The sequence below is a fragment of the Hylobates moloch genome, unplaced genomic scaffold (assembly GCF_009828535.3).
Source record: "Hylobates moloch isolate HMO894 unplaced genomic scaffold, HMol_V3 SCAFFOLD_17, whole genome shotgun sequence".
Taxonomy (NCBI): domain Eukaryota; kingdom Metazoa; phylum Chordata; class Mammalia; order Primates; family Hylobatidae; genus Hylobates; species Hylobates moloch.
In genome coordinates this window covers 42637728-42652872 of record NW_026652292.1, presented here as the reverse complement: position 1 = coordinate 42652872, position 15145 = coordinate 42637728, and the positions used below count along the sequence as shown (strand labels likewise).

Here is a 15145-nt window from a genome sequence, read left to right as displayed (position 1 = left end):
CCAGTCGGGGGGTGGGGGGCAAGGAGAGGGAGAACACTAGGACAAATAGCTAATGCATGTGGGGCTTAAAACCTAAATGATGGGGGGATAGGTGCAGGACACCATCATGGCACACATATACCTATATAACAAACCTACACGTTCTGCACTTGTATCCTGGAACTTAAAGTATAATTGTATAATTATATATATATATATATATACACACACACACACACACACACACATATGTATATATATACACATGTGTATGTATATATATGTATATATATACTCAATCAAATTAAATTACTTTTAGTTTCAATGGTATTATTTTTCTCCTGCCTGCTTAATGATACTATTATTAAGCAAGAAAATAAGAAAAAAAAAAAAAAACATAAGCCCAGTATAAAAGAAAAATAACAATAAGAGGTCTATCTATCTATCTATCTATCACTTTCACAAGTCAACCATGATCAACAGCACTCTTAAATCCATCAGGTCTTGGCTCAAATAATCTCTGCTTTTGTGTTAAAATGAACAATTTTTCTCCAAAAAAAAAAAAAAAGTCAATTACAAGGCTTTTTCCTATATACATTAAATTTCAATAAACTATTATGGTGTAACTGAAGCAGAAGAATAAGGGAAGCTACATAGAAGACTTGGGATTTTTTTTTCTTTTTTTTTATTATACTTTAGGCTTTAGGGTACATGTGCACAATGTGCAGGTTTGTTACATATGTATACATGTGCCATGTTGATTTCCTGCACCCATTAACTCGTCATTTAGCATTAGGTATATCTCCTAATGCTGTCCCTCTCTCCTCCCCCAACCTCACAACAGTCCCCGGAGTGTGATGTTCCCCTTCCTGTGTCCATGAGTTCTCACTGTTCAATTCCCACCTATGAGTGAGAACATGCGGTGTTTGGTTTTTTGTCCTTGCGATAGTTTACTGAGAATGATGTTTTCCAGTTTCATCCATGTCCCTACAAAGGACATGAACTCATCATTTTTTATGGCTGCATAGTATTCCATGGTGTATATGTGCCACATTTTCTTAATCCAGTCTATCGTTGTTGGACATTTGGGTTGGTTCCAACTCTTTGCTATTGGGATTTTAAACCACAATAAAACTTTGTGTAATAAGGATAATAAGGTCAATCCCTATATTTTTATATAATACTATAAAATACCACATGATACAGTAAAAGACATTTCTTATAACAGCCTGAAAATTATGACTCTTACTTTCTTTCCATTTTTACCTAAAATTTCCATTCTTTTGAGGTTTTGACTTATTTGGAAAAAATCTGGAATTTTACCAAAATTAATATAATTTCAGATTTGTAAATAAGGGAAATGTTTACAAACTTTGTTTTACTTCAAAAAATAATGTATTTTTACAGGTGCCAATTTTAAATCTCCAGCTCTAGTTTACATTTCTCACCTTTCTTGGATTTCTCAATGTTGATTATAAACTAACTAAAATGAAGCATACTTCTATTTTTATTTTTTGGGATGGAGTCTCACTCTGTCCCCTAGGCTGTGGTGTCTCAGCTTACTGCAACCTCTGCCTCCTGGGTTCAAGCAATTCTCCTGCCTCAGCCTCCTGAGTAGCTGGGATTACAGGTGCATGCCACCACGCCTGACTAATTTTGTATTTTTAGTAGAGATGCGGTTTCACCATGTTGGTCACGCTGGTCTTAAACTCCTGACCTCAGGTGATCCACCCGCCTGGGCCTCCCATGAGCCACCATGTCTGGCCCTAAAATGAAGCATACTTTTAAAAAGCTTCATAGAGAAGTACTTAAAGAAAAAAATGAAATAGAGAATTTGCATTGGCAAAGAAGAAATAAGAATGGTAATGATGAGGATAGTACAGAATGGGAATAGCATCTCTGGAGACTTTTCATTAAAGACCTGCTAGTGATCAAGTTGAAGGATACAAGTGAACCAATTGATGTTGAGGCATTTCCACAGGCACAGGGAGACCTGCATTTAACATTTACTGGGGATCAACCTAAGCTCCAGGAATCTATACTCAGTGGCACTTACACACACAACTGCTACCATCAAGGAGTTTACAGACCAGCTGGAAGGGAGACATGGGCAGTAGCATGTTTCAAGTGCTTTGAGAGAAGTTACCTAAATATGTTCAAGCTGCAACCAGGTACAAAGGAGACAGTCATCAACCTGAGTGGAGAAGGGAACAGGAAAGACTTCACCGAAGAAGTGGTGCTCACAGCTCCTGTTACCAGAAGACTTACTATAGCCACAATCTGTAACTACACGAATGGGTTCTTGCCTCTCTTTGAGAAGCTAGCTAACTGATGACTTTTAAAAAGCTACATAAGTAACATATTCAGGTGTTGATAAACAAGATGCTTTTCCTGTAAGCCTCCATCCACAATTTCTCAAAGTGACGTGATGGGCTCCAAAGCTGCATGCTATCACACACCCTCTGAGTTACACAACAGCTCCTGGCTCGGTCCCAAAAGTGGTTATCTTGGTATTGCCTCCTCCCCATGTTTGTGAAAGAAAATATTGTGCTGGGTGAGATTTACACTGATTGACAGTTCCTCTCACTCTAGAAATGTATAAAGCATAATAAGCAGTTTATTCAGATCAACATCCTCTGTAGAGAAAATAACACATTTCCAAGTTAGTAACAAAACAACATTCCAAATCAGTTTGGTCACTATGGATGACCATATAGAACATGCCACCGCAAAGCTTAATCCTTCACATTCCAGTACACATCACGTAACTCTGAAAAAACATGCATATAAAAGTCAGTAGGCACCACCCCCACTCCACCCCACAAATAGGCTTTATTCTCCACAGTGGTTAAGTCAGTCTAAACAAGTAACAAATATAGGAGGGTAGAATTCAGAATTGGTTCACTGCACTCTAACAAATGATGCCCTAGAAATCCAAGTTAATTAAATACCCATAATAACAGGAGCAACGACTAATTACCGAGGGCCTACTATGTGTGACCAACTAAGTGAGATGCTTCACATATGTTACTTCATTTTAACCCAAACCAGCCCATAATTTCAGTAAATGTTCAACTTTACAGATGTGGAAACTGACAAAGCTAATAAATCAACTGAAAAGTACTGTACCTCTGGATTACATTTTAAAGTATAAGCTGTTATATGGAGTTGAGGTAAAATTCTCAAATTAAAATGCAATTATTTTCAATGGCTGTTTCGAAAATAAAATGCAACTATGATTTCAATATGTTCTTATATTGATTCTGAACCTCAGAACAGAAAAAGCTAGAGAACTCTCAAAAAGGATAACTAAACATAATTAACACCTAACTTGCTTTAAATATTTCATGAAAAGATAAGAATTTGCCTTATCAAAAGTAAAAAGTGGTGGGAGATGGGAAAGAAATCATACTGTGACCAACAAATCAGAGATGCTTATTTGAAGACTAAATTCAATCCTCTTCTGTTAATATCTTACTATTTAATGTTCAATGAACGACTTCATAAAGGAAAGAGATTGTCCTTTGTTTCAGCCAAGATTTTTAAATCTTTAATCTAAAATATATGCTTCTCAAAGATGGATGCTAACAATTTAAACAAGGTGCTAATTCAATCAGTTGCACAATTCTGGCTCAGTAGTTTCTCTATTATAGGGAAAATATGACAAAGTAAACAAGGATCAACAGCCCTACCTGTGGTTTAAAATGAAAATTCCCTGCACTCCACATAAATCGTCCTTCTTCTCCTGGGTCCCTACATGCCTCTTTTCCTTTTTCCTCCTCTATTTTGAGAGAATATTTGGCCCCTGGATCAGTTTAGTGGTGTTCAGGGTCATCTGAGTTGTATCTTTTGAATATTGTCTATGGATGCAGTTCCCAATCTAGATTTGCTACTACTCTTAAGAATTTTAACATACATTTAAATCATATTTAGGCTAGATATTAATGTTAACTAGAACATTTATTAGAGTAAAGCAAAAAGACAAAAAAAATTTAAGTGCTCTAGAAACCTAACACCAAGTATAGTATAATAAAGGAACAGAGTCCGACTGCCTATCGAGCACCGCACTAGGCAGTGAGAGACACGAATGACGAATAAGACACCACCTACCACCTTAAGGAATTTGTGGTGTGGTGTGACTCACCCAGCTAGCTCTATACTGTCTCAGAAGGAGAGTGTGGTAGAAAGTTCTAACACGGTACAAATGCAGTTATTACAGAAAACCAAAAGATTATTTTTTTAATATATCAGGCTTCTGAATTAATGCCATGATTATATTTGAAGCTGTAATACTCATGTAGAACTTAAAATTAGAGGGGAAATAAGACACAGGGAGGGCAAAGTGAGACATTGGGTCATTTCTCCCACCTCATCAGGTTTTTTTCACCATCACCACTAGTTACATAAATCCTATGTGAAATGCAATATTTTACTTATGACAATTTTACATTTTAAGCCTTTCATAAACCTGTCAAACCATGAGCTACAATGAATATTTTTGCTTTTATAGATTCTCAGTTTTAAAAATAGTAACTTTCAGCTAGACACAGTGGTTCACGCCTGTAATCCCAGTACTTGGGGAGGCTGAGGTGGGAGGATCACTTGAGCCTAGGAGTTCAAGACCAGCCTGGGCAACACAGCTTACTATAGAGACCCCATCTCTAAAAAAAACCAAAATACTAGCCAGGCGTGGTGGTGTGTGTTTGTAGTCCCAGCTACTTGGGAGGCTGAGGTGGGAGGATCGCTTGAGCCCAGGAGGTCAAGGCTGCAGTGAGCTATGATTGCACCACTGCACTTCAGCCTGGGTGACAGAGCAAGACCCTGTCTCAAAAAAATTAAATTAAAAAAAAAAAAAAAAACTTTCATCACTCCAAACTAAATGCATTATAATTGAAGCTTACTGTACCAAATAATTTCACTCTTACCTGTAAGTACTTGCCCTAGTTACTGTTTCGAAGTAATTTTTTAAAAAAACTTAAAATCACATTGCAGAAACTAGACTCAAGGTGCTTATTTAATCTTGGGCAAGCTCATTTAAAAATTCCATTAAGATACTTCTATCTTAAAATAATACAACCAAAATAGTTTTCATTAGTTAATATTATTGAAACACCAAAACTGTTAAATGTGACTTTAGAAAATTGACTTTTAAATGGGTTTAAAAGGTTTAGTTTCTACTATATTTCAGATAACAAAAATTCAGTATAGGACCAAAATTATTATAATCGCCCAACCCTTTTATTGCATCAATATGTATTAGGAGACAAAAACAACTATTTAATTCAAGAGGTGATCCAAAGAAACTAAAAGTTAGATTAATATCTGTAAAGTCATATCCACAACAAATCTGTAAAAACCCCATTTCCAATGTAATTTCAGAGAAATGATTTCATATGAGAAGGCAACACAATGTATGTAGTACAGTTCCACAATACTAAGCCACAGTTACCTACACAAAGTCACTTAACCTCACTTATAGGAAGAAAAGGAGAGGAAAAAAGAAGGGAAGGAAGGAAAAATTGAGTAAGAGAGAGACAGAAGGAAACCTGTAAGGATTTTTAAAGAGAGTATATGAAATCATTTTGCAAGCTGTAGGCAGTAAATAATAATATTAGTACCCTTCCCTTTACAAAAGAAACATGCTGGCTGGCGCTGATCTATTAACGAAATCAAATATGAGAATCAAGTAAACTAATCCTTGTCAATAAGCAGACTATTACATTTACTCTAGAAAGATACACGCTAAGAAGTCAGCTAAGTGGACAATGAGTCCAAAGGTATCTCAGATAAAAGCAGAGGTACATTCAAATACCTACACATTCATTATTTTATTGACCATTTTCTGCTACCTGGCAATCAAATATTTAATGTCCTAAATATGCCATTACCCCCAGTAAGTCATAAGAACTCTAATATCACCATACTGTCATATAAACATATTTTTGTCAACCCAATATAGAGAATATAAGCATTATTTGATGTGCACTGAACTATAAAAGCTTCTTCAAACAGCAAGTAACATTTTTCTGTTTCTAAATGAGGTTACTCCCAAAAGTTCTATTCAAAATGTTATAAAATTATACTTGAGACTTCCTTCTTTTATAAGAAATTTGAATGACTGATCCACCACATGGAATGCTCCCTAATCTCATACAATTCAACATATATCTACTGGGTTCCTATCAGTTTTAAAAATAAAAAATAGGCCAGGTATGGTGGCTCATGCCTGTAATCCCAGCACTTTGGGAGGCTGAGGTGGGCGGATCACCTGAGGTCAGGAGTTCGAGACCAGCCTGGCCAACATGGTGAAACCCTGTCTCTACTAAGAATACAAAAACTAGCCAAGCATGGTGGTGCATGCCTGTAATCCCAGCTACTCAGGAGGCTGAGGCAAGAGAATCGCTTGAACCCTAGAGGCGGAGGTTGCAGTGAGTCGAGAATGTGCCACTGCACACTCCAGCCTGGGTGACAGGGTGAGATTCTGTCTCCAAAAAAAAAAAAAGGTTGGGCCTGGTGGCTCACGCTTGTAATCCCAGTACTTTGGGAGGCTGAGGCAGGCGGATCACGTCAGGAGATCGAGACCACGGTGAAACCCCGTCTCTACTAAAAAGACAAAAAATTAGCCGGGCATGGTGGCGGGCTCCTGTAGTCCCGGCTACTCAGAGAGGCTGAAGCAGGAGAATGGCGTGAACCCAGGAGGCGGAGCTTGCAGTGAGCCGAGATCGCGCCACTGGAGTCCAGCCTGGGCGACAGAGCGAGACTCCGTCTCAAAAAAAAAAAAAAACAAAACGAAAAGAAAGAAAAGAAGAAGTATATAATTTCTTTGTACTCTAAATAAATACATGAATATTTCTCAACATAAACTATGATAAATCTTAGAATTGACACAGCAAAAGAAAATTGAGTATATGTTGAGTTAAAAAAAATTAATCTTGGGATCTAAGAAGGATCAGGGAATAGTGGGGGTTGGTGGGGAAGACAGGTACAGATGTCATGATGGAAGATTGGAGATAGCTAAGAAAAGAGGCAGAAAAGTACCCATCTTGGCTGCCCAAAGAAAGTTGTCTCAGGAGAGCAGATCTTGAAACCTAAAGAAAATGATAAAAGCTTCAATACCAGATGGGATCTCATTCTTCCACAATCATAGAACCACCATACGTTTTTGAGAAAGGAAGTGATATGAACAGACTGACTCTAAAAGTTGTCTTCTGAAGCAGACTGGATGGGGAACAGGGACTAAGACACTATGGGACCAATTTTTTTAAATCTATCCCAGTAGTCAGGAGAGGGAATGAACAAAATCCTGAATTAGAACTGAAAGAATTTTATAACTGAACAAATAGGCACTATCACCTTTCACAATTACTACAACAGTCTGCTAACCAGCTTCTGACTGACTTCTACATGACCCCCTCCAATGGATTACCCCTGCCATAGCCAGAGTGATCTCTTTACAAAGCGATCAGATGATATCTCAGGCCCCTCTACCCCTTCTCCCTGCATGCCAGCTAAACTGGTCTTTTCATTTCCTGGAAGTCCAACTTCGTTTCTGCCTCAGGATCCTTCTACACACTGTTTCCTATGTCTGGAAACTGCCACACGGACTTTTTTCCACCAAGCTAATCCTAAACATCCTTCACATCTTAGCTTAAGTGTCATTTTCTCAAAGAGGCAACTCACAACCTCTCCAATGTAATAATGTGTCCCCACTTTTACATTCTCTCTTGGAATTCTTAACCACATATTTAAACATAGTTTGTGTATTTGTGGAACACCTACTCCCCTCTTAGACCATTCCCTGAGAGCTAGGATTATACTATTTGCCACCCAGTGCCTAGCCTGTACTTGAAACCCGATAGGCACTCAACAAATACTTGTTGAATAAATAACAGATAAATAATAAATAAAGTCAAAAAGGTCACTTCAATTTCTCATCTGGGAAAATGGCAATACCATTACCTGATAAAGGGAACACAGGTTTGTGGATAAAGTCACATTCTATCTAAAGCATGTTGAACTTGAAGAAATAATGAAATAGGTCTGACGTGTACAAGTGGAGACACTAAATGTCGAACAATCACTTACCCAAAAGAATAAATGTAACATTAATGAAAAAGAGTGAGGAAAAAATGAAGCCAGTTGAAAGCAGAATAGAGAATACCTCTGTTTAACTGTTAGGAAAAAGAAAACAAAGACAAGAGATTGATATTTCTAATACGTAAAGAGCTTATAAAATAAAAAAACACCAACAAACAGAAAAGGGGACTAAAGAAATGGACAGTTGTAAAAAGAAAAAGAAATGCAAATGCCTCTTGGTCATATAAAAAGATATTCAATATCACTCATAAGGAAGGGGAAATTAACACTACAGTGAGATTCCATTTGACAAAACCCTCAAAATTTGACAACATATTCTGCTGACAAGGTTATGTATGAAAAAATAGGCACTCTCATACATTACTGATGGGAACACAAAGAGGTACAATTTCCTATGAGGATAAATCTAGCAATACCCAAGCTTTTAAACAACAACAACAACAACACAAGGCTGGTTATGGTGGCTCACGTCTGTGATCCCAGCACATTGGGAGGCCGAGGCAGGCAGATCCCTGAGGCCAGGAGTTCCAGACCAGACTGGCCAACATGGCAAAACCCTGTCTCTACTAAAAAAATACAAAAAATAGGCTGGGTGCAGTGGCTCACACCTTTAATCCCAGCACTTTGGGAGGCTGAGGCAGGCAGATCACCTGAGGTCAGGAGTTCCAGACCAGCCTGGCTAACATGGCAAAACCCCGTCTCTACTAAAAGTACAAAAATTAGCCAGGCATGGTGGCAGGCACCTGTAATCCCAGCTACTCAGGAGGCTGAGGCAGGAGAATCGCTTGAACCCAGGAGACGGAGGCTGCAGTAAGCTGAGATTGAGCCACTGCACTCCAGCCTGGGCAACAAGAGCAAGACTCCGTCTCAAAAAAAAAAAAAAAAAAATTAGCCGGGCATGGTAACGCACACCTGTCATCCCAGCTACTCGGGTGGCTGAGGCACAAGAATTGCTTGAACCTGGGAGGTGGAAGTTGCAGTGAGCCGAGATCATGCCACTGCACTCCAGCCTGGGTGACAGTGAGACTGTCTTAAAGCAAACAAACAAACACTGCGTACTCACTTACCCTTTGGCCCTGCAATTCCACTTCTAAGAACCTGTCCCAAACACAGTGGCAAGATATAAAAAGATTTATATATCTGCAAGGTTACGCATTTATATTATACCATTTATATTAGCAAAAGATTATAAACAATCCAAGTCCCCATCAATTGGGAACTGGTTAAATAAACTATGGCACATTCATCCAATGGGTTATTATATAGCTATAAAAAGAAATCAGTAATACACCACTAAAGAGTGATCCCCAGAATATATCAAGTAAAAAAAAACAAAAAACAAACTATATAGTATCCTATCATTTATATAAGGAGAAATATAAATATATAGCTTGCTTATATTTTTCTTAAAAAAAAAAAAAAACAAAGTTTCTAGAATATGAGTACTTATACAGAGAAGAAAACAGAATTTGACTTTGGAACCATAAAACTATTATACATGATTATAAAACAAAATTACATTTTAGAACAGTTATTAAATATGAAAGATAATGAACTTAATTGTATATCCAGTTGGTGGTATAACTATACAGAGAACAATTATTAAGACTAACTTAAACAGTATAGTATCTCTGAGAGTAGCCCCTATGATCATACTTCCTGGTATTCACACCCTTAAGTATTCACCTCCTTTTTTTTTTTTGACACAGAGTGTCACACTGTCGCCCAGGCTGGAAAGCAGTGGTGTGATCTCAGCTCACTGCAACCTCCACCTCCTGTGTTCAAGCGATTCTCCTGCCTCAGCTCCTGAGTAGCTGGAACTACAGGCACACGACACCACTCCTGGCTAATTTTTGTATTTTTAGTAGAGACAGGGTTTCACCATGTTGGAAAGGCTGGTCTCAAACTCCTGACCTCAGGTGACCTGCCTCAATCTCCCAAACTGCTGGAATTATAGGCATGAGCCACTGCGCCCGGCCTCACCTCCCTTTTAGTGTAGACTGAATTGAAAGACTTGATTCTAGGAATAGAATTCAGCTGAATACCTTGTTCCTAGCATCATTATTCACAACAGCCAAAACGTGGAAAGAACTCAAATATCAGTGGATGGATGGATAAAATGTGGTATGTAAATACAATGGAATATTATTCAGCCTTAAAAAAGAATGAAATTCTGACACATACTATAACATGAATGACCTTGAAGACATTATCCTGGGTGAAGAGGGCCAGTAACAAAAGGATAAATACTGTAACTGCATGATTCCACTTATGAGGTACCTAGAGGGGTCAAACTCTTGGGAAAGTAGAATGGTGGTTGTCAGGGGCTGGGCAAAGAAGACGATGGGGAGTTATTTAATGGGTATAGAGTTTCATTTTGTAAAGATGAGAAAGTTCTGGAGATGAATGATGGTGATAATTGCACAACAATGTGAATGTATGTAATGCCACTGAATTGTACACTTACAATAGTTGAAATGTTAAGTTTACATTATGCACACTTTAGCACAATAATTTTTTTAAAAGGATGCAGCAAGTGTGATGGGCTCTCACTCTAAGAATAAGTTACAGAAAGAGCACGGTTTCCATCTTGGATGCCCTCTCTCCTTTGCTCTGAACTAACAACCAGCTGCCCATGTTGTTAGCTGCCCTATGGAGGCGTCAAGGAATTGGCCTCTGGCCAACAGCCAGAAAGAACCTGAGACCTGTCAATAATCACATGAGTGAGCTTGAAAGCACCCCAGAAGGCTGTTCCTTTGTGCCTCTTTTACTTGAGTTGTGGAATGAATGCAGCCCCAGAAGATACTTGGATTGCTGCTTTATGAGAGACACTGAGCCAAAAGCACCCAGCTAAGCTGCACCCCAAAGAAACTGACTCACAGCAACTATGAGACAATAATGCCACTGTGTTAAGCCACTAAGTTTCAGGGTAGTTTGTTACACAGTAATAGATAATAATATATACAGTAACTTGACTAAACATTGCTAAGAGAAGGTGCTAAGTCCAAAACAATATTGCAAATTCTTTTTCATTTTTTAATTATTTTTATTCACGTTGTGATTTTTCTTATAATACGAACGTGCAGAAGTGCAAATTCTATTTCTGAGTATATACCCAAGGAAAAAAAGTACACAGATCTGCCCAAAGATATGTACAAGAGTGGTTCATAGCAATTTTATCATTACTTTTTTAAAAGGTCTTAAGGATACATACTGAAATACTTATAAATAAGATATATGATGTCTAGAATTTGCTTTAAAATAACACAGGAGTGGGAGAAAAGTTAGTGGGGAATAGCTAAACAATTTGGGCATGACTTTATAATTACTGAATCTGGTTCTGAATACAAAGCAATTGGTTACACCAGTCCGTTTACTTCTACATATGTTTCTCATTTTCCATAATAAAAATTTTAAATAAGACAAAACGTTTATTTTACAGACACTAGAAAAAAAAATCCTGAAATAAAAAGAAGATCCTCTTTCCAAGACCTTAGAAAAGAAACTGTTCCAGGTAATAATGAGGTCTAAGGCAAGAAGTGATTGAAGTGAAAAGCAAGTGAACTTTGAGGCTCCAGTCCTGGTGAACTAATGCTGGCTTTAGCTACCTGCCAAAGAATCACACCCTTCTCCCAAATTTGTTTCAAAAAGTATCTGTATTTCTTTTTCTTTGCTTTTGAGACGGAGTCTTGCTCTGTCGCCCAGGCTGGAGTACAGTGGTGCAATCTTGGCTCACTGCAACCTCTGCCTCCTGGGTCGATTCTCCTGCCTCGGCCTCCCCAGTAGCTGGGACTATAGGCACGTGCCACCACGCCCAGCTAATTTTTTGCATTTTTAGTAGAGAGGGGGTTTCACTGTATTAGCCAGGATGATCTCGATCTCCTGACCTCGTGATCAGCCCGCCTCGGCCTCCCAAAGTGCTGGGATTACAGGTGTGAGTCACCACACCCGGCCTGTATTTCTTTTTAAGAGACAGGGTGGCAGGCACCTGTAATCCCAGCTACTCAGGAGGCTGAGGCAGGAGAATCGCTTGAACCCAGGAGACGGAGGTTGCAATAAGCCAAGATTGAGCCACTGCACTCCAGCCTGGGCAATAAGAGCAAGACTCCATCTCAAGAAAAAAAAAAAAAAAAAAAAAAAATCAGCCAGGCGTGGTAGCACACAGCTGTCATCCCAGCTACTCAGGTGGCTGAGGCACAAGAATTGCTTGAATCCGGGAGGTGGAAGTTGCAGTGAGCCGAGATCATGCCACTGCACTCCAGCCTGGGTGACAGTAAGACTGTCTTAAACAAACAAACAAACAAACACTGCGTACTCATTTACGCTTTGGCCCTGCAATTCCACTTCTAAGAACCTGTCCCAAACACAGTGGCAAGATATAAAAAGATTTATATATCTGCAAGGTTATGCATTTATATTATACCATTTATATTAGCAAAAGATTATAAACAATCCATTCACCCTGGCTGGAATGCAGTGGCGCAATCATAGCTCACTGCAACCTCAACCTCTTGGGCTCAAGCAATCCTCCCACCTTACCCTCCCAAGTATCTGGGACTAAAGGTGTGCAACTATCACACTTGGTTGATTTTTAAATTTTCTGTAGAGATGGGATCTTGCCCAGGCTGGTCTCAAACTCTAGGCCTCAGGTCATCCTCCCACCTGGGCCTCCCAAAGCACTGGGAATACAGGCATGAGCCATACACTTAGCTTCAAAAGGTATCATGTGTTGTTTTTTTTTTGAGACGGAGTCTCGCTCTGTCTCCCAGGCTGGAGTGCAGTGGGGCGATCTCGGCTCACTGCAAGCACCGCCTCCTGGGTTCACGTCATTCTCCTGCCTCAGCCTCCCACGTAGCTGGGACTACAGGCGCCCACCACCACGCCTGGCTAATTTTTTGTATTTTTAGTAGAGACAGGGTTTCACCGTGTTAGCCAGGATGGTCTCAATCTCCTGACCTCGTGATCTGCCCGCCTCGGCCTCCCAAAGTGCTGGGATTACAGGCATGAGCCACCGTGCCCAGCCCTAGGTATCTGTGTTTTTATAAAGGGTCCCAGAATTAGAATCACTGATCTAAGATGTAGTGACCCTGGAAAATTGCTAATGTGAAAATAATGGATGCTAGACACGTTAAGGAAGCATAATGAGAGCCACTAATATGATACAGGAGTGGACAGAAAGAGAGGGTCTGAGTGAAATGAAGGAAAGTCCTCGAGGTCAGTAGGAGAGAAGGATAAGAATGTGGAAAGAAAGAGAATAAAAGAAAGACACCAACTTCAAAACAGAAAGATTAACTGAAAAACATTCTGACAGTGGAGACCTTATTCTTGCCCTACAATTCAACAAAAATAGATCTAAAGGGTCTCTATCAGATAGGTTAGAGAAGGAAACATAGCCTCAAAAAAACCCAAAAATCTATCAATTTGTTCATTATAGTTCATAAAGTGTTGGGATTATGAAACCACCAAAAATCCTTACAAATCATTTAGTCTAATTCACTCATTTCAGATGAGAAAACTGGGTCTACCGAGGCTAATAAACTGGCATTCAAGAAAACTATGCAATTAATGATTAGAACTAGAGCTAAAATGTACCCCAATTTTCACTCTATCTATCTGCCTTTCATCTTTATCTAATACCACAGTTTCCATTTGGTAACTTACTTCTCTATTATGCTAAATGTCATTATATATTTTCATTCTTAAACAGTAGGCATTGGTCGACTGGCTCAAAATGAGCCTATTTCAATCCCTTTCCTTTAAAGGTCTCCCGTTTCTGCTCAATTTTACTCTCCCCTCACTACCCCTATGTGTTCTGAGTAAATCTCAGAGTTGCCTAGAAAACTTGTTGGCTAATTGACATCTACACTTCCAAAAAAAGTCAGAATATGAAAAGGCACACATAGTGCTATGCTATAAAAAGAAGAGCTGGCATTGCACACCTCTCTTATAATTTCCATGAATGTATACATAATTTACAATTGCCAGGAAGTAGGAGGATATTCTTCAACAAATGGGCTCAAAATCCCTAAATAGGTAAGACAGTAACAAGATAAACTATCTCAGCCTTACAATAACAGACTATAGAGTACAAATAAGGCACATAAAGTGCACAGGCATAAAGTTGTTCACATGTGTTTATATTCTTTATAAACATGCATGTTCTGTGCACAGAATGTAGTATGTAAAAAATGTTTTGAGGTCTCGAAAAATCTGATGTTTTTGCCACTTTTAGATTTGATTTAGAAAAAATTAGCAAAAAGTGCAGGTATTAACTCATACATAAAAAAGGAAAGAAGGCCTAGAAAAGAGGAAATATACATGTCCTTACCACTTAGAAATGGTTGTTGAGGCACAGAGTTTGTCGAAAAGACACCAAGTTTGGAAGGGATCCATCTAGAAGCTTTTTTGATCTGGAGCTTGTACTTTACAGGCACTCGAGTGGGCACACTGGTACAAAGCAGTAGTGAGTGAGTCACCGTGTGTGAAGCAGAATATGGAATGTTCTAGGCTGAAAGATGAAAAAACAGGAAATATGGTTATTACTAACAGCCATGCTTACAACATGTTAACATTTTAGCAGCTTCCATATATCACTAATCAAAAGTCTGCAAGTTCCTCAAAGGTTACACATCATCCAGCAATTCCACACCCAGGTATATATTCCAGAGAAATGAAAACATACCCACACAAAAATATGTATACAAATGTTCATAGCAGCATTATTTGTAATGGCCAAAAGGCAGAAACAACCTAAATGTCATCAATTGATGAACAGATAAATAAAATGTGGTATATCCACAATGGAATATTACCCTGCCATGAAAAGGAATAAAGTACTGATACATGCTACAACATGGATGAATCTTAAAAAAAACATTATGCTAACTGAAAGAAGCCACTCACAAAAGGTCATGTAGTATATGATTCCATTTATATGAAATGTCCATAATAGACAAATCTAACAAAGAGAAAACAGGTAAGTGGTTGCCTAGGGCCAGGAGACAAAAGATAGGTGGTGACTATTAATGGGTACAGGGTTTCTTTCGGAGGGTGATGAAAATGTTCTCAA

General features: G+C 38.7%; 1 protein-coding gene across 1 annotated transcript in view; it reads right to left on the bottom strand.

The window, feature by feature from the left end:
* The window catches only part of FRYL (FRY like transcription coactivator), a 219195-nt gene extending 204616 nt beyond the window's left edge, over positions 1–14579 (bottom strand). Inside the window, exon 1 of the mRNA XM_058430216.1 lies at positions 14405–14579. The gene's annotated coding sequence lies outside the window, so the exon portion shown is untranslated. The remainder of the gene's footprint in view (positions 1–14404) is intronic.
* Between the last annotated feature and the right edge of the window lie 566 nt (positions 14580–15145).